Below are 26,112 nucleotides of genomic sequence, written 5' to 3' on the forward strand. Positions count from 1 at the left end.
TCTCAGTCTGTGTGTCTTCTTTAAGGCTAGAGTGAGTCTCTTGTAGGCAGCACATGGATTTTATTTTTATCCTTTCAGCCATCCTAAGTCCTCTGATAAATGTAGTATTGATCAAATTCTCTTATGTTTAAAGCAATTATGAATAGGTGAGGACTATTGCCACTTTGTTTTCCGGTTGTTTTGTAGACCCACCATTCCTTGTTTCTTACCCAGCTGTCTTTAATTGTGTTTTGATAATTGGTATGTTTTGACTCCTTTACAATGTTCTTCTGCATAATTGCTACATATTTTTCCTTGTGGTTATCATAAGGCTTACATAAAATATCTTAAAATCAGTTCAGTTCAGTCACTCAGTCACGTCCGACTCTTTGCGACCCCATGGACTGCAGCATGCCAGGCTTCCCTGTCCATCAAAAACTCCTGGAGCCTACTCAAACTCATGTCCATCGCATTGGTGATGCCATCCAACCATCTCATCCTCTGTCGTCCCCTTCTCCTCCTGCCTTCAATCTTTCCCAGCATCAGGGGCTTTTCCAATGAGTCAGTTCTTTGCATCAGGTGGCCAAAGTATTGGAGTTTGAGCTTCAGCATCAGTAATTCCAATGAATATTCAGGACTGATTTCCTTTAGGATGGATTGGCTGGATCTCCTTGCAGTCCAAGGGACTCTCAGGAGTCTTCTCCAACACCACAGTTCAAAAGCATCAATTCTTTGGCACTCAGCTTTCTTTATGGTTCAACTCTCACATCCATACATGACTACTGGAAAAACCATAGCTTTGACTAGATGGACCTTTGTTGGCAAAGTAATGTCTCTGCTTTTTAATATGCTGTCTAGGTTGGTCATAACTTTTCTTCCAAGGAGCAAGCGTCTTTTAATTGCATGGCTGCAATCACCATCTGCAGTGATTTTGGAGCACACAAAAAAGAGTCTCTCACTATTTCCACTGTCTCCCCATCTATTTCCCATGAAGTGATGGGACCGGATGCCATGATCTTAGTTTTCTGAATGTTGAGCTTTAAGCCAACTTTTTCACCCTCCTCTTTCACTTTCATCAAGAGGCTCTTTAGTCTTCACTTTCTGCCATAAAGGTGGTGTCATCTACATATCTGAGGTTATTGATATTTCTCCCGACAATCTTGATTCCAGTTTGTGCTTCATCCAGCCCAGCGTTTCTCATGATGTACTCCGCATAGAAGTTAAATAAGCAGGGTGACAATATACAGCCTTGATGTACTCCTTTCCCAATTTGGAACCAGTCTGTTGTTCCATGTCCAGTTCTAAATGATGCTTCTTGACCTGCCTCCTGACTTCTCAGGAGGCAGGTCAGGTGGTCTGATATTTCCATCTCTTCAAGAATTTTCCACAGTTCGTTGTGATCTACACAATCAAAGGCTTTGGTGTAGTCAATAAAGCAGTAGATGTTTTTTTTGAAACTCTCTTGCTTTTTCAATGATCCAGTAGGTGTTGGCAATTTGATCTCTGGTTCCTCTGCCTTTTCTAAATCCAGCTTGAACATCTGGAAGTTCATGGTTCACATACTGTTGAAGCCTCAGTCGTGTCTGACTCTTTGAGACCCCACGGACTATACAGTCCAAGGAATGCTCCAGGCCAGAATACTTGAATGGGTAGCTTTTCCCTTCTCCAGGGGATCTTCCCAACCTAGGGATCAAACCCAGGTCTCCCACATTGCAGGCGGATTCTTTACCAGCTGAGCCACACAGGAAGTCCTATCTTAAAATAATTACACCCTATTTTTCAAGGTGGTAATTTATAACCACTTTGACAGAATTCTTAAATTTTATACTTTTACTTCTCTATGCAATGAATTTTTGTGAATAAAGTTACTTATCATGGTATGAAGATTTTAAAATCTTAAAGTACTACTGAAGAATATGTATTAATTCATTTATGTAAATTTCACAAAAATCATAACTTATAACTCATATCTTGCTTCTACTGTAACATATTTAGTTATATTTAAAAATACTTATATTTTCCTTTCTATTTCAAAATCAGTCGTAAGGTAGACTTGCATTCTAGTTTGGCATGCACCATGTATTAATTATATATCCAACAAAAAAATCTTAAATTAAGGCTTATGTATTTTTTCACTATTAAACTTCTGATTACCTCTTATTTAACTTTAACATTTTGTACTAGGAAACTGGTTGGGCTTCCCAGGTGGCACAGTGGTAAAGAATCTGCCTGCCAGTGTAGGAGATGTGGGTTCAATCTTGGGTCGGGAAAATCCCCTAGAGTAGAAAATGGTAACCCACTCTACTATTCTTGCCTGGAGAATTCCATGGACAGAGGAGCCTGGCAGGCTACAGTCCATGGGATCACACAGAGTCGGACACAATTGAGCACGCATGCATACACCCACACACAACCGAGCCACACACACACACACCAGGCAAAAGGCTAGATATGGAAGGAGAGAGAGAACGCTAAGACAGGAGGGTTTTAATCTAAATAGTCCTGTGTACAAATTTACCTGCACAAAGTGTACTTTGAGATTAGGACTATAATGGAAGGTTAAAAATACCATAATGCTGCCCCCCAAATAGAAATACTTCAGAGTAGAAAAGTTAAAAGAGGTAGCATTTGAACAGGCCATGAAAGATGAAAAACTTAATAATGTCATTATATTATTTCCCTCAAAATCATTCTTCTTTTTCTGGGAAATTCTCAGAAGTCATTGATATTATGCAGTTATTGAAAATTTTCTGTTTTTCTATATAAAGAAAAATTATTTTGTGTCAATGTATGCACTACCAAAAAAAATGAAGTTACTTATAATGAAGTGTTAAAGCATCATATCTGTAATGATATATGAACAGCATAGATTCCCCTGTACTGCAAGGAGATCTCACCAGTCAATCCTAAAGGAAATCAACCCTGAATATTCATTGGAAGCATTGATGCTGAAGCTGAAGTTCCAATATTTTGGCCACCCAACTCGTTGGAAAAGACCCTGATGCTGAGGGAAAGATTGAGGTCTGGAGGAGAAGGGGGCAACATTGAGATGGTTGGATGACATCTTAACTCAACGGACATGAGTTTGAGCAAACTCCGGGGGATAGTGAAGGACAGAGATACCAGGTGTGATGCACTCAAGGGGGTCACAAAGAGTAGGACACGACTTAGTGATTAAACAACAACAACAAAGTAATTTTATTTTGTGTTCTCAAGAAACATTCAACAGAGAATCCAAACTATATCAATGATTCACTAAAGGATGGACTAGATAAAAGAACACAGCAACAACAATAAATCATAATAGTCTGAGGCTTAAATAAAAAGAAATTCCCCAAGAGAAACCTCCCAGATTTGCTGTGTGGAGGTCAGGGGGAAGTGCTGATGGCAGAGACAGGAGTCATGGTTTTAAATCCCAGCTTAGCACCTTTGCTTTCTAAGCTGTCCAGTGATAATGATCTGCCATATGCTGTAAGCATCAACTCTCTTGGGTGAATGTGGTTTATAAAATAAACTTATCAAATGTAGTTGTTACTAGTTGGGTGCGGCTTGAACTAGTTCAAGCTTTCCAAGCATGTTCTGGAGAAGGGAAGTTGAAGATGCCATATGATGCATTTAATAAGGACTTTCCCTCAGTCTTATTTTTACTATCGCATTGACTCAATTTTCCTGAGAAATAGTTGGAGAGTCCTCTTTACACAGTCTATTAGCTGCCTGGCCATGGGAGTTTTCTTCTATCCCTCTCAGCTTTTGTTTTCTCATCTGTAAAGGAAAGATCATGACAGTATCTCCATTCTAAAGTATTTTGAGGATTAAATAAATACCACATATGAAGTACTTGACACAACGCCTTGCATGGAGTGAGTTCCCTACAATGACTGCTCCTGTTACTATTACATTCCTCGTATTCTCAGAGCAATGAAGAGAGTACCCACTAATACCTTCTGTAAGTCTTGATGGGAACACCAAATTTTCAACTTGTGAGTCTACTCCTGAGGATCTATAGAAATGTGGTTTGGGGTTATAATTATTAAAGACTTTTCTGGAATTGTGCTTTATTTTCTAAAATGTCTTATTAAAATTTTAAAAGCCTATGGACTTATTTGTTCTCCTTGAAACAATTCTTGCCCTTCTCCACCCGTCAGTTTCCTGTGCCCAAGTATGTGAATACTCAGAACATCAGTAGGAGCACCACCTTTGCTCTCGCATATGGTTTGAAGACGTATTTAGATAACACTCCTGAGTGACAGAATATCAAAATAAAGAAAAGAAAGGCCTACTGAAGTTTAACCAAGCCATAACTATTCCAAAAGAAATATAGTTGGTTCACGAAATGTCATACCACGGGCCAAAATAAATCCCACCAGGGAAAAGAATTTTTTTTTTTTTAAACAAAAAAACTCAGGGTGCTAAAGGATCTTTAAAAACTAAAGGCAAAGGAAGAATCCCTTAAGGAAAGGATTGATAGATTTAATTTCTTTTAGTCAAAAAATATAAATAAAACTAAAAGTAAAGCAACAAACTAAGAAAAATATGTGTAATATAAATGACAGATTTATGCTTTTAATTATAGAAGGAAATGATCAGAGTTGTGGGCAAGGATATATGTGAAAAGATTTTATAACAGTGATAAATTAGATAATTCAGTTTATAAAATGGGGATAGTTTATGGAGTGGGTAAAGAATGAATGAAAGTGAAAGTCGCTCAGTCGTGTCTGACTCTGTGACCCCATGGACTAGACAGTCCATGGAACTCTCCAGGCCAGAATATTGGAGTCAGTAGCTTTTCTCTTCTCCAAGGGATCTTTCCAACCCAGGGATTGAACCCAGGTCTCCTGCATTGCAGGCAGATTCTTTACCAGCTGAGGCACCAGGAAAGCCCAAGAATACTGGAGTAGGTAGCCTATCCTTTCTCCAGTGGATCTTCCCGACCTAGGAATCGAACCAAAGTCTCCTGCATTGCAAGTGGATTCTTTAACAACTGAGCTATCAGGGAAGCCCCCCAAAATGAATAGTATACACTATTTAGATTATAAAAGTAAATTACTATTTAGATTATAAAAATATTTTAAAGTAGTACACTTAAAACATATTTATAAATACTTAGACAATGTTCACATTTAATGAAATCAAATTTATAACACAGTATGTTTAATATAATACAAACTCTAAGTAAGTATATTTTTTGAGCAAATATGATTTTAACTCTGGAAGATGTGATTATGAGTATTTTGAGTTTTCCTTTGCTTTTCTATACTTCAAAAAATTTAAACAATAAATATGTACATTTTAACTGAAATCACAACAAATGGTATTTTAAAAACACATCCTAATCACACTGGAAGTAAATAACTGAGAAAACTATTGTAACATATCTAGCAAAAAATTAACATTCTTACCTTGATGCTCTCCTCTTTTCTAAGCTAAGTCTTACTTTTATCCTGTTAATTGCAAAGATTGAACAGGGAAGTCACAAATCCATTTAAGAACATATACCATAGAAAAAATAAGTGGAGTTGATATAAATGTCCAACCATGCAGTTAAAAATTATTTGCAAGATTTATAAGATAAAATGACATATATCCATTAAATAAGCATGTTTTAAAGAACAATATTATGACTAAAGCAAATTGCCTAGTAGCCTGTTCGAAATGATCCCAGTTAAGATCTTTGTTCAAATATCACCTTTTTCCAATAAGGCCTTCTCTAACCATTCCATTTAAAACCAAAATTCCAACCCATCTATGTGCTATTCATGTACACTTCAGATATAAAGACACATACAGTTTGAAAGTGAAGGGCTGGAAAAAGAAATTCCATATAAATAGAAACCAAAAAAAAAAAAAAAAGCTGGAGTAGCAACTTATGTCAGACAAAACTGACTTTAAAACAAAGACAGTAATAAAAGACAAAAAAGGTCAGTACATAAGGATTAAGCAGTCAATTCAACAATAGGATATAATATTTGTATTTTTTATGTACCCAACACAGGAGCACCTAAATGTATAAAGCAAATATTAACAGACCTAAAGGAAGACACAGACAGCATTACAATAATAGCAAGGGACTTTAATATGTTAATCAATATGTGGATATTAAACCATATTCTATTGAACAAATGCATTAAAGGAAAAAATCAAGAGAAATAAAAAAACACTTTGAGACAAATGAAAATGAAAATGCAACATACTAAAATTTATGCAATACAGCAAAAGTAGCTCTAAAAGAGAACGTTAAAGCAATAGATGACTATATCAAGAAACAGGAAAAGTCCCAATTAAACAACCTACTTTACACCTCAAGTACTATAATAGAAGAACAAAGCCCAAAGCTAGTAGAATGAAGGAAATAAAGATCAAAGTAGAAATAACTGAAACAGAGACAAAAAAAGACATTAGAAAATATAAATGAAACCAAGAACTGCTTCTTTGGAAAGATAAACAAAATTAACAAACCTTAGCCAGACTTGCCAAGAAAAAAAGAGGACACAAAACAAGAAATTAAAGATAGGACTTTACAACAGACACCACAGAAATACAAAGGATCATAAGAGGCTACTAAGAACAATTATACAGCAACAAATTTGACACTCTAGGAAACATTTGACATTTCTGGAAACATACAACCTACCAAGAGTGAATCACAAAGAAAAAGAAAATCTGAATTAGTGCAGAGATTGAAACAATAATCAAAAATTCCAAATAAACTAAAATCCAGGACCAGATGGCTTGACTGGTGAATGCTACCAAACATTCAAGAAACAATTCATGTCAATCCTCAAACTCTAGAGAGAGAGCACTATCAAACTCCTTTTATGGGGCCAGCATTATCCTGATACCAAAACCAAACAAGGATGCCACAATAAAAGAAAATTACAGTATGTCTCCTACATACAAACAAGTTCTGTTCTAAGAGTCCATTTGTAAGTCCAATTTGTTTGTACATCCAAAAAAGTTAGCCTCTGTACCCAACTAACATAACTGGCTCTATGTTACTGTACTGTAATAGGTTTATAATACTTTTCACACAAGTAATACATAAAAAACAAATGGAATACATTTTTAATGTTACAGTGAAGTACCTTGAGAAGCACAGTAGAACAGGGGTTGGCATTAAGTGAACCAGCAAGAAGAGTTACTAGGGTGAGGAGGTGGGAGACGGTAGAGGTGAAGGATCATCAGCCATAGGAGATGGAGGGCAAGCTGCAGTTTCACTCATGCCTGACACTGATGGCACAGGTTCTAGTTCCTTGCTGGAACCAGATGCACATTCACATTTTTGAAAGTTCACAGCTTGAGAGTTCGTATGTAGGGGACTTAACTGTATACAGGTCAATATCCCTGGTGAAATAGATGCAAAAATTCTCAACAAAACATTAGCAAACTGAATTCAATAAAACACTAAAAGGATCATATAGTATTGTCAAGTGGGATTCGTTCCAGTGGTGCAAGGATAGGATATTCAACAGCTGCAAATCAATCACTGTGACACACACTAACAAAATAAAGGCTGAGAATTATGTGAACTTTAAATAGATGCAGAAAAAGTATTTGACAAAATTCAATAGCTATTTATGATTCAAAACTCTCAACAAAGTGGGTATAGAGGGAAATTACCTCTCTAATAGGCCATCTATGACAAGCCCACAGCTAACATCATACTTAATGATGAAAGCTGGTACTTTTTTTCTCCAAGATCAGAAACAAGACAAGGATATCCACACTTCACCACTTTCATTCAACACAGTATTGGAAGTCTGAGTCAGAGCAATTAATGAATAAAAAGAAATAAAAGACATCTAAATCAGTAAGGAAAAATAAAACTACCACTCTTTGCAGGTGACACGATAGAAAAATCATAAAAGACCACTCCAAAAAACTGTTAGGACTAATCAACAAATTCAGCAAAGTTGCAGAAAACAAAATCAATATATAGAAATATGTGGCATTTCTATTATTTCATTATTGATGAACCATCAGAAGGAGAAATTAAGAAAACAATTCCATTTACAATGCATTACAAATAAATTATACCTATAAATTTAACCAAGGAAGTGAAACACTTTTACACTGAAAACTATATGACAATGATGAAAAGAATAAGAAGACACAAATAAATGGAAAGATATTCCATGCTCATGTATTGAAAGAATCAATATTGTAAAAATGTCCAAAGTTATCTATATATTCAATGCAATCCTTATGAAAATACCCCTGGCATTTTTCACAGGAATAGAACAAATGTTCTTAAAATTTATATGCAACCACAAAAGACTTCACATAGCCGAAGCAATTTTGAAAAAGAACAAATTTGGAGGCATTATGCTTTCTGTTTTCAAACTATATTACAAAGCTCTGGTAGTCAAAATAGTTACGGCATTGGCCTGAAAAAACACACAGGTCAGTGGAACAGAATAGAAAAACTCAAATTCATGAACATATGACAAAGGTGTTAAGAATATACAGTGGGGAAAATATAATTTGTTCAATAAAGTATGTTGGGGAAACTGGACGGCCACATGCCAAAAATAAAAAAGAACTGGAACACATTCTTACACCATACACAAAAGTTAACCCAAAATTAATTAGAGACCTGAATGAAAGAGACCCGAAACCATGAAACTTGTAGAAGAAAACATAGGTAGTAACCTCCTATCATTGATCCTGGCAATCATCTTTCGGATTTGACACCAAAAACAAAGGCAAGCAAAGTAAAAACAAACGTGTAGGTTTGTCGGTTTCTGCTTCTGCATGGAGAAGGAAACCATCAACAACGTGTAAATACAACCCAGAGAATGGGATAAGAAATATGCAAATCATACATCTGATAAGGGGCTAATATCTAAGATATATAAGGAACTCATACAACTAAATATCAAACACAAAAACCCTCAAACAATCCAACTGAAAAATGGACAATGGACCCTAATAGACATTTTTTTTCCCCCAAAGACGACAGAGAGGGCCAATAGGTACATGAAAAGATGCTCGGCATTGCTAATCAGAGAAATGCAAATCAAAACCACAGTGAGGGATCACTTTATATCTATCACACCTATTAGAATTGTTATTATCAAAAAGACAAAAAATAACAGGTGTTGGCCAGGATGGAAAAAAATGGAACCCTTGTGCACAAGGTAAATTGGTGCAATAACTGTGGAAAAAAGTATAGAGCTTCCTCAGAAAATTTAAAAATAGAACTATCATATGATCCAGTAATTCTGTTTTTAAGTATTTATCTGAAGAAAACAACAACACTCACCTGAAAAGATATATGTACTCTCCTGTTCAGTGCAGCATTATTTACAATAGCCAAGACATGGAAACGTGAATGTCCACTGACAGACGAACGGGTAAACAAACTGTGAGCCCACTCCAGGGTTCCTGCCTGGGAAGCCCCATGGACGGACGAGCCTAGCAGGCTGCAGTCCACGGGGTCACAGAGAGTCGGACCCAGCTAAGCTCAGCGCACGGCACAGCATATGTATATATACTCATATACATATATGAATATTATTCAGCCATAGAAAAGAATGAAATCTTGCTATTTGGGACTACATAGATAGACTAGAGGGTATGGAATACATTCTTATACCATACACAAAAGTTAACTCAAAATTAATTAGCGACCTGAATGAGAGAGACCTGAAACCATAAAACTTGTAGAGGAAAACATAGGTTTTTCTCTGTTAAGCAAAAAAAAGTTAGAGAAAGACAAATATCTTATGATCATATATGGATTCTAAAAAAGCAAAACAACACAACAATGAACCCACAGCTACAGACAACAGATTGGTGGCTGCCAGAAGGTAGGGTGGGGCTGAGGGGGGGCAGGTAACAAGTGGTTGAAATTGGTGAAGGGGATCATAAGGTACAAATTTACAGTTGTAAAACAAGTCACAGGAAAATAATGTACAGCATGGTGACTATAGTTAATAATACTGATTGCATATCTGAAGGTTGCTAAGAAAATAAATCTTAACACTTCTCATCACAAGAAAAAAGACTGTAATTATGTATGATGACAGATATTAACTTACAGTGGAAGTTATTTTGTAACACAGAAATATATAATCACTACATTGTATACTTCAAACAAACTAATACAATGTTCTTTTTCCTTTATACCTAAATAATAAATAAGGATTCAACTGACAAAAATAAACTATTTGTCTACCCTATTTAAAAAAAATTACAAACTCCTCTACTCTGTCCTAGCATCTCTGACTACATTACTCAATCTGCACTACTATTTTTTTCCCAAACACTTAATATCTTCTACCATACACATAATTTATCTTTCATTATGATTATTATTTGTCTTTTTCTACATAGAATGTTGGTAGGGTCCTAATGAAAATTCATTGAATAAATGAATGAATGACTTTATGTGGATACATTCATTAAAGGGGGCTCAGATGGTAAAGAATCTGGCTGCAATGCAGGAGAAGCTAGGTTCGATGCCTGGGTTGGGAAGATCCCCTGGAGAAGGGAATGGCTACCCACTCTGGTATTCTTGCCTGGAGAATTCCATGACAGAGGAGGCTGCTGGGCTACAGCCCATGGGTTGCAAAGAGTCGGACACGACTGAGCAACTAACATACATTAAAAAAAAAAAGAAATACCCCAAAATACTAACTGTAGCTCTCTTCTTAGATGGTGTGATTATTATTTTCTTCTTTATACTTACCTAGATTGTACAGATTTTCTGCAATGAACATGGATAACTTTTAAAAGAAAAGTAGTGTGTATATGCATGTGTATGTTTATAGAATGTTAACTTACATCTCTAAGTACATCTTAACCCCTGAATCACACCAGATATGTTATATTTCCAAAGATTTCCTGGAGAAATGAATTTTATAGTCTTTGCCATCAACCTTTGCCATCCTGGAGACCTGGAGAGTCGCAAAATATTTCTATCTAACTCAGTTCTGCTTGCCACTTGGCAAGATTAAATAGTGTCTCTGGGTCTACTGTCAGGCATTAAGAGGTACTAAAGACAAGGAAAAAAGGAGGAAAGAGTTTTTTTTTTTTTTTTAACAATGATTGAATAATGACAATGAAATCAAGGTAAGAGAAAGATAAGCAGGAAGGGGATAACAATTTTAAGTTGCAAACATTTACTGATCCTCTTTTATGTACTAGCATCCTATAAGTTGGTGCTAAGGTTTGTATAAAAGTGATTGTCACAGAGTGCCTGCCCTCAAGGAGTTTATAATATAGCAAGGGGACTCAAAATCTAATGTTTAAGCCTTTTCTCCACCCATATCCCCAGCAGGTCTTTGCGCCTAAGGGCATTCTGCTTATTAGTAACTGCATTAAGTGGGCAGCTGCTGGGAATGGATTAAACAGCTATTGAAACAAGTATTTGACTATTTTCAATTGTCCTGTGGATTACTCCCATATGCATTATATGTTTTATTTTATTGGGCAGTATCTTTTTGTCTCATTTTAATCTTTGATTAGTTTTCCTTAGCACAATTATGACATGTGCTTTGGAAGATTTCAAAATAACCTTAAGAATAGTCTGAAAGAAATGGGTAAGCCTGGGACAGGAGAGACTGTCACACTGGAATTCCAGAGCCAAGCACAAATGATTCACAGATTTGTTGTTTGAGGTACTGGTCTGGGGTGTCTCTTTTTCTTGCCAGAAAATGGAAAACAGTTTGCAGGGCGCCTATCAATCCTTCCTGTGTTCTACCTCTTGGGAGATGACAAAAAAGATGGTCATTGTTTGACACAGGATATTTTTGATAAGCAATCTTTGTAAGTTTTCTTTAACGAAACCAATTTCTTTGACTTTCCCTCCTGACTCTTTAAAAATAGTTCTTCACGCCCTCCTGAAGCTAGGGACCCTTTCCCAAACATCAGTGTTATAGGCAATGTTTAAATTCTGTCAGATCTGAGAGTAATTGTTTTTTAGCTTGAAATTGAATTACACTTCCATTCTTACATCCAGATAAAATGTATTTCCTTAGGCACCAGTGTTTGCAGCATGACTGTGGATTCATCCGCACCCTTGAGTCATGTGGACCCTGACCTTTCTGCCGTACTCACAGTGACAAGCGTTGGTCCTCCCTTGCACTGCTGAGCCACTCTGGTAGAACAGCTGTGGGAACTGAACTTAGGAGACCCGGCCTCAGGTCCCAGACTTACTACTTTTGGTCTGTGGCTTTGGTTAAATTAAGTCTATAATCTACCCAAGGTGGTTGTGAGCACTGAACACAAAGCAAGAGCTAAATCCTTTGTAAAATAGAATCAAAATCATCAAGACCCACCTTCTGTTCTACTTTTGTTTATTTTTTGGTAACAAGTTTCTTGGCTCTTCCCCTGCTTCTTACCATGGAAAGGCATTTCCTTTATTTATAATACTTCACTAGCCCGTTTTTACCTGGTTAATGCCCATTCTGCCTTCAGGTGCCATCCTGTCTCTACACCAAGCAGCCTCCCCTGATTTCTTACCTGGGTAATTTCCTCTTAAAGTAGGCTTAATGATACCATGAATCTTTCCTCCTCAGCTATTGGAACAATTATAACTTCCTTCAAGTTATCACTTGATTTACAAGATTACTTGACTACTAAAAGTCAGTGTATCTCAGGAGGCAGACTACTGGATTCTGATCCTGGCTAACACTCCCTAGCTGTGTAATGTTGGGCAATGTAACGAATCCTGCTTTGCCTGAGATTCTGAATCTATAAAGATATTTGCAATGCCTACCACATAGGGCTGTGGTGAGAATAAATGACTCAGTATGTTAAACTACTTCAAATGGTGCCAGGCACATATGAGTGCCCAGTGAATGTCACCTGCCATTGTGGAGTGTGGTACTACACCAATCGGTGGCCACCATGATCATGAAAGCTCCGTAAAGATCATGCTTTGTCATTCAAGTACAAACATAGGATTTGGCTTAGACTAAGTGCTTTGAAAGATTTGTTGAATAGAATAATGGATACTTAAATTAATGGATCTCAATTCTAAACCTGTCTTTATCTTAAGAAATGCTGGGATCATGAATTCCATTCCATTATCCATGTTACATCAATCATGCAAATGTTAAAAAGCATAGGGCTTAAGACCAAATCTTAAAAAAAAAATAGTTCCCTAAATTATAGCTAAATCATTGACAACTCTTTGTGTACACCATGAACTTTCATTCAGTTGGGTGTGACTAGCTATTTATTTCTCATGTCTAAAATAATAACCAATAAACATTTACCAGAGTATAAAGAATTCTGCCAGGAATTTTTGGGTAATAAAATAATGAATGGAGATGCTGGTTGGGAAGTTACAACATGAAGGTTAGAGCATAATATCAAACCAAGGCCCTCATGCTAAGTACCAAAAGAGGAATAGACAAGTTCTATTGCTGGTGACAGATGTTAAAGGACGTTTAGTCACAGATCAAGGAAAATGGAAAAATCCCAAATTCCTTATGTTTGGCTCTCCCCTCACCCACCAAGTCCATCAGTTTATTAACATGTAAAATGACTGAGTTACTTTTCTTACCCCCCTGTTGTGTCCCGTATCTGCTATGTTCTCCTCTAACAGTTTGCTTTAAAGTTTTATAGATATAGACAATTTAACTCAAATCGTTTCCACTGTATTAATTTTCTTAGTCTCAAAAATATAAAATAGCCTAATGATTATAAGTACAATAAAAGTATACAATAAAAAGTAATTATTTCATATAAAATACATCTTTTTTAAAGTTTCAAGTAATTGGATCTCTGTTTCAGTGAAGGAGCAAAAGAAATACGCATGGAGAAAATAAGATAATCAATGTTTGCCAGGGTGGAATGAGAAGAGATGAATAGGCAGAACACAGAGGCTTCTCAAGGCATGAAATACTGGCATAATATTACAATGATGGACACATGTGATGCAGCCACATGGAGAAAGAACCCTAAGATAAACTATGGACTTTGGGTGATTACTGTGTGTTAATATAGGTTCATCTCTGATTTTTGAAAAATGTATCTTTGTAGTGAGAGATGTTGATAATGGGGGAGGCAATGCATGTATGTGGGAAGGGGTGTATGGAAAGTCTTCCCGTCCTTACACATATAGAGGGTGCATATATTGAGCATATTATAGCAGAAAGACAGAAAAGAAAGAATCTGGGCTTCTGATGACATCTCTAACTACTGTGCTCATCTTCCAGGTACATGAGAAACTAAATATGCTTGTTACTAACAACCCTTCATTGACCATTCTGTTACAAGCAGACAGAATTATGCTCATCTTCCAGGTACATGAGAAACTAAATATGCTTGTTACTAACAACCCTTCATTGACCATTCTGTTACAAGCAGACACAATTAGGGTTAGGGTTAGGGTGTCCCTTGGCCACCACATTGCAAGACCACACAGTATCAAAAACATCAAAACTTGGTTATTTTTGAAATGGTCCACGTGAATCAGAAAAATGTCTGGAACATGGCAATGGACTGGCTCGTGGGAGTTAAGGAATTGTGGGTTCCGCCGTTTTAATTCTGGCACCAACCAGTTAAGTGAATGGTAGTGAACAAGTCATGTATTTTCTTTTGTGTGCAATTTCCTTACCTGTGAAGTGAGGGATTTACAATAAGAAAGAAAGCACTTAAGTCCTTTTCATCACCAACAGTCTCTGACTTTGTGTTTGTAGTAGTATGCAGGGCTGCGTTTCCCCAGGAAGCAGACTGTGAATCAGAGATGAGCTTTGAGGAGGTTTATTAGGAAATGCTCTTAGGATCACCACCTGGGGAGGAGCTGGGGATTGGCCAGAGGGAGAAAAAAAGCCACGATGCAATCTTAATGGAAGCTGAAGCTGGAACGTTGGAGTGAGAAGGCCAGGTCTTATTATCCCACATCAGTGAGTCAGTGGAGGAGGCTGTCCCAGGAAGTGTGCAACCTTGGGTGAAGGTCTTTCTCTTCAGCAAACGGGACCCATGTAAAGGACCAGGAGCAGAGGGCTTTCTGTGGGGAGCACTCTCAGCAGGGGGAGAATAGGCTTTCATTTCTGAAGGGGATCCAAGCAGTGCCATAAGGCATCCACCATGAACAGGAACCAAAATTGATTTGTGTTATCAACATAAGGTTGATATTATGATCTTTCCATTTTAATCACTGAATAAGAACAATCAGTATGGAAAACTTTTAAACCTTAATAACAGTTGAGAGAACTGTATAATGAACCACCACCTATTCATCCCCCAGCCTCAATAATGGTCCACATTTTGCTACTCTTGCTCCATGTCATCCTCACTTCCACCTTTTACTCCCTTTGCTGGAGTATTTTAAAGCAAATTCAAAACATTATACTAGTCACTTATGGTTGATTAAACTCAACATAATACAGCATGTCCATATGTCTCTCTAATCTTAGAGGTTTTCATTGACTAGAATATTATTTTAAATTAACAATATCAATAACATACAGCCTGACTCTACGAGTTCATGTCAAGGGTTTCTCATGGAGCTCTGAAATTATACTTTCAGACCCAGGAGTTTCCCCCACCCCTTTTTTCACCCTGTAGTAGTAAACTTAGCGTTGTGCAACTGGGCTGTAGACGGGGAGCAGTGGGTCCCCTTACCAGCCACGCTGATTAGGGGCTGCAAGTGAGTAGTGTGCTTTGCCAACACTGTTCAGATGAACAATGGCACGCTATGAAGCATTACTTGGTAAATGATAATTTTGTGGTTTCCAATGTCAGTAGATTCAGGTTTCAAAATAGTGTTTGTTTTATCTATGCTCACACTTTTCCAAAACTTTTTCACATAATGGCCATGTTTGAGCTTTCTCATTTCCAAACAACCATGTCCAGTGACTCGAATAATATGGAGGGTCTCAGGCCTGCCCCTATAAAAGGGGTGTCAGACCAAAAGGGGTGACAAACAGAACCAAAGGTTTGATTCCTCCTAAAAGCCAACTGGGGACTTTCCTGGGGATCCAGTGGTTAAGAATCTGCCTTGTAATGCAGGGGATGTGGGTTTAATCCCTAGTCAGGGAACTAAGGTCCCATATATGGACAACTACACCCTCAGGCCATGACTACTGAGCCAGCATTCTCTGGAACCTGAGAGGCCTGTAGGCCACAACAACGACTCCGCCTGCTGCAACCAAGAGCTGACGCAGCCAAAAATTTTAAAAAGTCAATTGGTAGGCATAGGGGAAAAGTTCAGATTGAACCATGTCTTGAAGTATATGTTATCTCAGGAATTCATATGAGGGATCTGCTCCTTACTTTGCTTTCTGGAAAGTGCATCTTTAACTCCGGGCTATTTTCCTCCTTAACGGAAGCCTGACTGCAAAGCTAGACAAATGTTTTTGAATGTTTAAGTGATTGTCAAAAAGCTTGAGGGCCTGACAGAATGGCTTCAGCCACTGCTCCACGCTGCATCTTTATCCAGGAGCAGAGCACTAGTTCCTATTTCTGGAATGCACCATGCTCTGTGGGCAGAACACTCAGCAAAACCACAAGAGCAAGACAGATGAGGACTAGAGACTGCAGGGCCGGAGAAAACTAACTCAAAAAGGTACATGCACGCCAATGTTCACTGCAGCACTATTTACAATAGCTAAGACATGGAAGCAACCTAAATGTCCATCAACAGATGAACGGATAAAGAAGATGTGGTACATATATAGTATTCAGAATAAAGAAGAATGAAATAATGTCATTTGTAGCAACATGGATAGATCTAGAGATTAACATGCTAAGTGAAATAAGTCAGACAAACAAGCTCTAGCCATGACATCCAGAGAAGAAAAAGAAATAAAAAGGAATCCAAAGTGGAAAAGAAGTGAAATTGTCACTGTCTGCAGATGACATGGTACTATACATAGAAAATCCTAAACATGTTACCAGAAAACTACTAGAGCTCAGCAATGAACTTGGTAATGTTGCAGAATACAAAATTAATACACACAAATCTCTTGCATTTCTATATACCAACAATGAGAGATCAGAAAGAGAAATTAAGGAAACAATCACACTTACCATCACATCAAAAAGAATAAAATACCTACTAATAAATCTATTTAAGGAGGCAAAAGACTTGTACTCTGAAAACTATAAGAAGCTGATGATAGAAACTGACCATGACACAAAAAGACGGAAAGATATACCATATATACCATATTCTTGTAGTAGAAGAATCAATATACTACCCAAGGCAATCTATAAATCCAATGCAATCCCTATCAATTTACCAATGACTTTTTTTTTTTCAGATTTAGAACAAAAAAAAATCTTAAAATTTGTATGGAAACATGAAAGATCCTGAATAGCTAAAGCAATCTTGAGTAAGAAAAACAGAGCTGGAGGAATCAGGTGCCTTGATTTCAGGCTGTACTACAAAGCTACAGTCATCAAAACATTATGGTACTCGCACAAAGACAGACTTATAGATTAATGGAACTGGACTGAAAGCCCAGAAATAAACCCACATACCTATAATCAATTAATCTTTGACAAAAGAGGCAATAATATACAATGGAAAAAAAACAGTCTCTTCAAAAAGTGGTGCCAGGAAAACTGGATTGCTACATGTAAAAGAATAAAATTAAAACATTCTCTAATACCATATATAAACTAAAAATGGCTTAAAGACCTAAATGTAACCTATAAACTAAACATATAAACCAGAGGAAAACACAGAATAATCTTTGATATTTTGATCCACCTCTCAGAATAAGAAAAATAAAAATAACTAAGTGGTACATAATTAAAGTTTTTGCACAGCATAGAAAGCCATAAACAAAATGAAAAGGCAACCTACAGGATGACAAAATATTTGCATATGATATGACTGACAATAGATTAACCTCTAAAATTTACAAACAGCTCACACATCTCGATATCAAAAAAACAACCCAATCAGAAACTGGGCAGAATATATAAATAGACATTTAACCAAAGAAGACATATAGATGGCCAAAAAGCACATGAACAGATGCTCAACATTGCTAAATGTAAGATAAATGCAAATCAAAACTATAATCAGGAGTTACCTCAAACTAGTCAGAATAGCCATCATCAAAAAATCTATAAACAATAAATGCTGGAGAGGGTGTGGAGAAAAAAGAACCCTCCTACACTGCTGGTGGGAATGTAAATTGCTAGAACCACTATGGAGAACAGTATAGAGTTTCCTTAAAAAACTAAAAATAGTGCTACCATATGATCCAGGAATCCCCCTCCTGGGCATATATTTGGAGAAAACCTTACTTCAAAAAGATAACGTGCCCTATGATATTAAAAATATGGCAGAAAGCAAAGAAGAACTAAAGAGCCTCTTGATGAAAGTGAAAGAGGAGAGTGAAGAGGTTGGCTTAAAGCTCAACATTCAGAAAACTAAGATCATGGCATCGGGTCCCATCACTGCATGGCAAATAGATGGGGAAACAATGGAAATAGTGAGGGACTTCCCTTTTTGGGCTCCAATATCACTGCATTTGGTGACTGCAGCCATGAAATTAAAAGACATTTGCTCCTTGGAAGGAAAGCTATGACCAACCTAGACAGTTTATTGAAAAGCAGAGATATTACTTTGCCAACAAAGGTCCATCTAGTCAAAGCTATGGTCTTTCCAGTAGTCATGTATGGATGTGAGAGTTGGACTATAAAGAAAGCTGAGCACCGAAGAATTGATGCTTTTGAACTGTGGTGTTGGAGAAGACTCTTGAGAGTCTCTTGGACTGCAAGGAGATCCAAGCAGTCCATCCTAAAGGAGATCAGTCCTGGGTGTTCATTGGAAGGACTGATGTTGAAGCTGAAACTCCAATACTTTGGCCACCTGATGCCAAGAACTGACTCATTGGAAAAGACCCTGATGCTGGGAAAGATTGAAGGCAGGAGGAGAAGGGCATGAGAGAGAATGAGCTGGTTGGATGGCACCACCGACTCAATGGACATGAGTGTGAGTAAGTTCTTGGAGTTGGTGATGGACAGGGAGGCCTGGCGTGCTGTGGTCCATGGGGTCACAAAGAGCCGGACATGGCTGAGCGACCTGAACTCAACAATATTCAAAGCAGCACTATTTATACTAGCCATGACCTGGAAGCAAACTAAATGTTCATTGACAGACAAATTATACAGGAGATGTGGTACATATACACAGTGGAATATTACTCAGCCATAAAAAGAATGAAATAACAGCATTTGCAGCAACATGGCTGGACCTAGAGAGAGATTACCATCCTAAGTGAAGTCAGTCAGATATACAAAGATAAATATATGTTATCATTTGTATGTGGAAGTTAAAAAAAAAATGATCCAAAGAACTTTAGAAAACAGAAACAGACTCAAAGACATAGAAAATAAACATGGCTGTCAAAGAGAAAGGGCAGGGATGGACAAATCAAGAGTTTTGGATTAACAGATACAAACTACTGTATATAAAGTCGATAAACAACAAGGACCTATTGTGCAGCAGTCAAATATTGAAGGGAACTATATTTAATATCTTGTAATAACCTATAACGGAAAAGATTGTACATATAGCTGGATTACTTTGCTGCACACTGGAAACTAACAACATTGTAAATCAACTATACTTAAGTACAAAAAATTATTTTTAAAAGACTAAAAAAAAAATCTTTGTGGCTCAATTGTGAGGAAAAGTCAGGCAAACATGGCAATCTAATAAGAACAGTTACTTAGAAGTACAGAAATAAACTAAATACTATACATCTGAACACAAAATCTGGAAGCTTCTTTATGACCAGAAGTGCTTAGAAACTTGTGAAAATACTGTATCAACATATATCACCTTACTGTAGTCTAAGAAATTTAATTTTTTTCTCATGCTGCTTCAAAAGTGGCTCAAATGTGTTCAAGGTTTGAAAGGCAAAAGACACAGAATATGCTTGGGGAATGAAACAACCACCTTATAGGATGCTCCCAGAATGCTCATAAAAGATTTTTATTTGTATGCATCTGTTTCAAGGTCCCAAAATAGAATATAGTTTCAGTAATTCTCCTAAAGTTCAAATATCATTAAAGCTGGATAAGAATCAGTGAAATTATTTTCTTTTAAGAAATAAAACTTGAACATTAGATGAAAAAATCCTAAGAAAAATACTAGCAGATGAAACTTCTTCCAAGGCTGCAAGGTTAATTTAACATTAGAAAATCAACTTCAGACATTCATTACAGTAACAGAGAAAAATCATGTGCTTATCTCAATACTTCAAAAGTATTTGACAAAATGGAATACACATTCATAATAAAAACCTCTTAAAGAAGGAAAGAACTATACTTATTGTATACTGATAAAGGGTATCTACAATAAACATCACATTTAATGGTGAAAAGTTCAGAGCATTTTCTTTAAAGTCAGAAACAGACAATGCTGCCTGCTATTAAAAATTCAGCCTTACTCCAGAGAAGTTTAGGCAAGAAAAATAAAAAGTATAAACACAGGAAAGTAACAAAATTATATTCCACTTATAAAACCACTGTGTAGAAGAAAACAATCTATATAGAATTTAAAAATGCCTAATATGAAATTAATATACAAAAACCAATTGCATTTCTATACTCTAGCATTAAATATTAATAGTTAAATATAATTTTTGAGAAGACACCATTATTACTTATAGAGATTATAGGAGTGAATTTAAATGATGTGTAAAACTCCTATGAATAAAATTATAAAGCTTTTTGAAAATATGAGAAATTAAACCTTATATTCATGGATTGAGAAGTTCAACATCACGTGTCAGTGTCCCTTAAATTCAACTTGATTGCAATAAAATCCCCTAAAGTTTATTTTCCTATGAAATTGACAAGCTGACTAATTTTTATATGGAAAATCAAGGGGTCAAGGGGAAATTTAACTTTATAGATAGCACCATTTACAATGAAACAATAATTGATTCAGTACGGTATCAATTTAGGGACAAATTGAGTGAAAGAACAGAATAAAAAAAAAAAATACACATACACTTAGTTTATTACCGTAGCCATTGCATTTCAGGAACTTCTCAATAACTGATGCCGGGACAATTGGCTATACGTATGGCAAAAAGTGAAACTGTGTCTATACCTTATGCCACATATGAAAATCAATTCCAGGTGAATTAAAGACTTAAACGTATACGGTAAAATCATGAAACTCTTAGAAGACAATATAAGAGACTATAAGCTGGGATTAGGTTTGGTTTTCTTAAATAAGACTCAAAAACCCCATGAACTATATACAAAGTGATAAATTAAACTTCATTAAAACTAGCAACCTCAGTTCATCAACATTTACCATTAAGATAGTGAAAGGACATGCCACAAATCAAGAGAAGTTATTTGTAAAATACATAACTAACAAGAAAAAATGGGCAATGGAAAAGAAAACAGGCTCCTCACAGAAGAATTCCAGGCGGCCAATGAGAACATGGCCGTCATAACAATATCTCATTACTGAGTAACTCAAGAGCAAATCACAATAACTACCCATTTTGTTACTACTAAATGGGCAAAAAATAATAATACTCAGATACAATTAAGTATTGGTGAAGGGATGCACAATTTGTATATATGTACTGTATGCTAGTGGGAGAGTAAATCCATACATTCAGTGCAGAGAATAATTTGGCCTCATCAGTAAATAAATATGCGCAAACCCAGTAATTCCACTCCTAAGAGAAATTCTACAGCGATGACCAGGAAAGATGTATAAAATCTGTACAGCAGCAGAAACTGGATATAATCCAGATTTCCACCAACAACAGAATGATGAACACAACAGTGAATATAAGTGAATCATATACCATGTTCCATGCAGCAAAATGGCTAACTCTCAGGAACACAAGTGTCATATGAAGGCAAGCCAGAAAGAATATGTATAACATGATTTATGTATATAAAATTCAAAACATGCAGAAATCCTTAAAAAAGTATTATTGTTTTTTTACAGAAGGACACACATAGTAAAATTACATATTAAAATTGGAGTGAAAGTGTTAGTCACTCAGTCGGGTCAGACTCTTTGCCACCCCATGGGTTGCAGCCGGCCGGGCTCCTCTGTCCATGGGATTCTCTAGGCAAGAATACTGGAGTGGGCAGCCTTCCTCTTCTCCAGGGAATCTTTCCCATCCAGGGACTGAACACGATTTTCCCGCATTGTAGGCAGATTTTTTTTTACCATCTGAGCCACAGGAAAGCACCTATTAAAATCCTAAGGGGCTGCTAATTTCAAAAAGTTCAGATGGGAGGAGATGGGGACACTAGATTAGAGTGGAGTTCAAAGATCTTGAAAGACAACAGTTATATCCTTATACTGTGTATTCATTGTATCACTATTCTTCATACTTTACCTGTATTTTAAATATTATCAGCTTGGTAGTCAAAGTTTTTAAAAACATATTAGCTTTAGCGATCTTTACACTGATCAAACCTAGCTTGTGGTTTTAAAGATATTTTCCTATAGAAATCATTTCCTAACATTAATATTGGAATAGAAGTAAAAAATAAACCCTCATTATCCCAATAAACATGACAGAAAATCTTCAAAGAGGAACAGCAGGCAGAGGAGGAGAGAGAGGATAAAATAACCAGCCTCCACATGAAGCCAAAAGTCTCCCTTGAAAAAGGAGCAAGAGAGATACAGATCCAGACCCCCATTCCCCCCCGCCCCCCGCCACTGCAGGCCAACAGCGCCTTTAATTCCATGATAAGGCTGTAAATTCTCTTTGCTGGCCTGGAGTTCAGTGTAAACACTCTGAAGACCTTGAGAGACCACAGAGAGAGAGAGAGAGAGAGAGAGAGAGAGAGAGAGAGAGAGAGAGAGAGAGAGAGAGAGAGAGAGAGAGAGAGAGAGAGAGAGAGAGAGAGCGCGCGCGCGCGCCAGGCTCTGACTGCTTCTCCTCTGAGGGGAATGTTCACTATCAACTGTTGAATCACAAAGCCCAAACTCTCCGCATCTATCAAGGGATAGAGTGTGCCTCTGGGGTGGGCAAGGTATCTGGCGCTGGGGGAGGGGGGGGCCGGGCCAGCCTGCAGGGTCCCCGGGACGCCCAGCAGGGCGCAGCTGAGGATCCAGCCCCATCTACTCCACAGGCCCGTCCCCCCTCTTCCCCCTCTCCACGGCCTCGCCTGCATCTCGCAGACTAGCTCAGCACCTTCCTCCCGCATCTAACTGGCCTTGATGAATGAAAACCTAGATAATATTCCCGAAGTGCCACTTGGGGAATGAAAAGGAAGACACAGTGGCACAAAGTTGATAGATATTTATTTCCACGTTCACGTGGCAGATGAAAACACATCTTATGATTCAAGTGGGTGCCTTGCGATTCCTTCCCAAGAAGGAAACACAGATGTGTGCGCGGCAAGGAAAGCTCAGCCTCTTAGGGGAGAGCAGCCTGCTTGCCCTCTACGGGCAGAGCCTGCCCCAAACTTCTCAGATAGCAGCTGGCAGTAACAGCCCGGTCTGTCAGCCACAGCTCTTAAAGCTGATGGATATACACGATTCTTGTTGGGGATGGGGGGGTTGGGGTGGGTAAGTCTGCCGTTAATGACTCCTGGAGTATTAGCTCAAGTGTTTTCTTTTATATTAAAATAAAAGATGAATTTAGGAAGGTTTCCCATGGCTTCTCAGTAACTTAGGCCAGTTTATAGTTCTTAAATCAACTTTATCAAGGTATAATTTACATACAACACATTGCACTCATTTGGTGTATGGTTTTAGGAGTTTAAACTGTGCAGCTAACTATGATGAAGATGTAGAACATATCCACACCTCAAAGCTGCCCTGCCCCTCTCCCATCCTGGTCTGTCTTCACTGCCCTGGCCTTAGGCAATTGCTGATATGCTTTCTGTCACTATAGATGAATTTTGCCATTTCTAGATTTCCAAATAAGTGCCATCAGCCAATATATTTTTAATTCAAGTTCTCCCTCTCTGATAAACTATTTTCTGAGGTGCTTCTCTTGATTCTTACTTTTCACAATGGCACTTTTTGCTTTCTCCCAGCTGGTTTTTCAAATTTTAGTACATGCACTGCTAAAGGGAGTGTCTGGAGCCTGATTTTAAACTTATAAACCAGAAAAGTTAAAGATTTCTAAACTGAAGTGTAAATATGTATGACTCACACAAGTATATTAAAAAAAAAAAAAAACACTTCCATCCTAGCTGTTCCAGATGAGTTAACCGGACAGGTTGCCCAACCCCATAACTGCGGCTGACAACAAGTGTTGCTTCTGGGGGAGTGTGACAATTTACACTAATTTACAATACCCGTGAGCAGAACGGAAAAGAAAATGCTGGCAGATCAGCCAATTCTGAAAGCGTGAAACATAAAAACCTGACAATTGTAATTATGGATGAAAATCTCCTCTGTTCTGTCACTGTCGGGGACCACAGAAGAAGGTGGTTTCTCTCTCGACATTTCTAAGATGTCTTCTGAGAGGCAGGAAAATTTGGGGTAATATAATTGTTTCTACTAATTGTCAACTACATCCAGTTCAGAAAAAGCAGAATCCTCTTCACAGTGGGCAGTGCTGAAGTTCCCTCTCTAAACAGTAATATCTTCTTAGGCACAAGGCTTTTTAGGAACTCAGGACCGCACTTGTCCCGCCAGGACAATTTTCACCTTTCTCCTGTATCTTCTAGGCCATTAACTTGAGGCTTTGCAAGGCTACAATTCACACAATCATAGAACTTCATCCACCACAGCAGAAAAGGAGAACACAGACTGTTTTCCTGCCTTCTATTTTTGTGACCTACCCTATCTATTTTAATGGCAATTAAACTCTGGTGCCCTCTCTTATCTCTGCTAGCTAAATGTATTTAATTCCACCACTCCCATGGGGAATAATCCCAAATCTAAAGCCTGTGCTGTATTAAAGACCCATGAATGCTTAATCAGAGCAAACAGAGGATTTGGTTTGTATAAACAACAAAAGCTCATGTCTTTTATGTCCAGAGAGCAGGACTAAAAGAAGAAAATGACAATAAATCATTTCAAGAAACAGCATAATGTAAATGTTGTATGTTTATTTAAAACTTCATGCGATCATTTGTCTAGAGCTGCAGCCCAGCTTCAGAAAATGACTTGCCATAATGAGGTTCAGAGGCGAGTAGCATTCAAGAGCCAAAAGACATATTGCCTCCTTCCCAAATGGGCTTATGGGGAAAATGATAAGCTCTTAAGCAGAACCAAAGCTTCTAAGAGAATAATGCAACAGTGACACATACTTTGATATTTTTGGTTTTGTTTTTCTTTTTTAACAGTTCTTTGTTAAGGTATTGGATTACACAACAAGCTAAAATAAAAGGATGTGACTTTTAATCCAAGTTGATATCATCCTTAAGTTTACTTTCAGTGAAACAAAAGAAGACTAACCACATTGAGTGGGGTGGGGGAGGATCTAGTTGTCTAGGAGCAGCTTCCCCTTGTGTTAGCTGTTTATGAAGAGGATGTGTTCATGGATTTAGAGCTGGAGCAGGCTCTGCCTTCAGGCTGCCTGACTTGGCCAGTTCTCAGCTGAGTAACTCAGCTGAGTAAGACTTCTTTATCCCTCAGTCTCCTCATCTGTAAAATGGGATGATGATAAAGGCACTGATCTCAGAAAATTATAGCAAAGATTAAACACACATGGAGCTTGCTTAAACAGTGTCTGACTACTAATGAAGAACAGTTGGCTTTCAAAGGAGAGACCCTCCACATGTCTCTGGACACAGCATTAAAAAACCTGTGGTTTCAGTAGAAGGTGATGACGGGTAGGGGTTGAAGAGAAGAAAGTTAGTTACTCGGCTCTGTAACTGTGAAGACCACGTTTCCTGGAGAGAGGGAGCAAAATTATCCTCAAAAATGTTTCTAACGTAAAGTGTAAATACAATTCTATTTCCATGTTACCTCAAAACCATGACATTTGAGAGTAAATCTTATTTCCTAAGTCTACATTGTCTTTTTAAAAATAATAATTTTATTTACTTTTGTCTGTGCTGGGTCTTCATTATCGCGTGTGGGCTTTCTCTAGTTGCAGTGAGTGGGGGCTACTCTCTGGTTCTCGATGCAGTGGCTTCTCTTGTCGCAGAAGATGGACTCTAGGACTTGGGGCTTCAGTTGTTGTGGTACGTGGCCTCCACAGTTGCAGCTCCCAGTCTGTAGAGCACAGGCTCAGTACTTGTGATGCACTGGCTTAGTTG

This window comes from Dama dama, chromosome 9 (genome assembly GCF_033118175.1).
Source record: "Dama dama isolate Ldn47 chromosome 9, ASM3311817v1, whole genome shotgun sequence".
Lineage (NCBI taxonomy): Eukaryota > Metazoa > Chordata > Mammalia > Artiodactyla > Cervidae > Dama > Dama dama.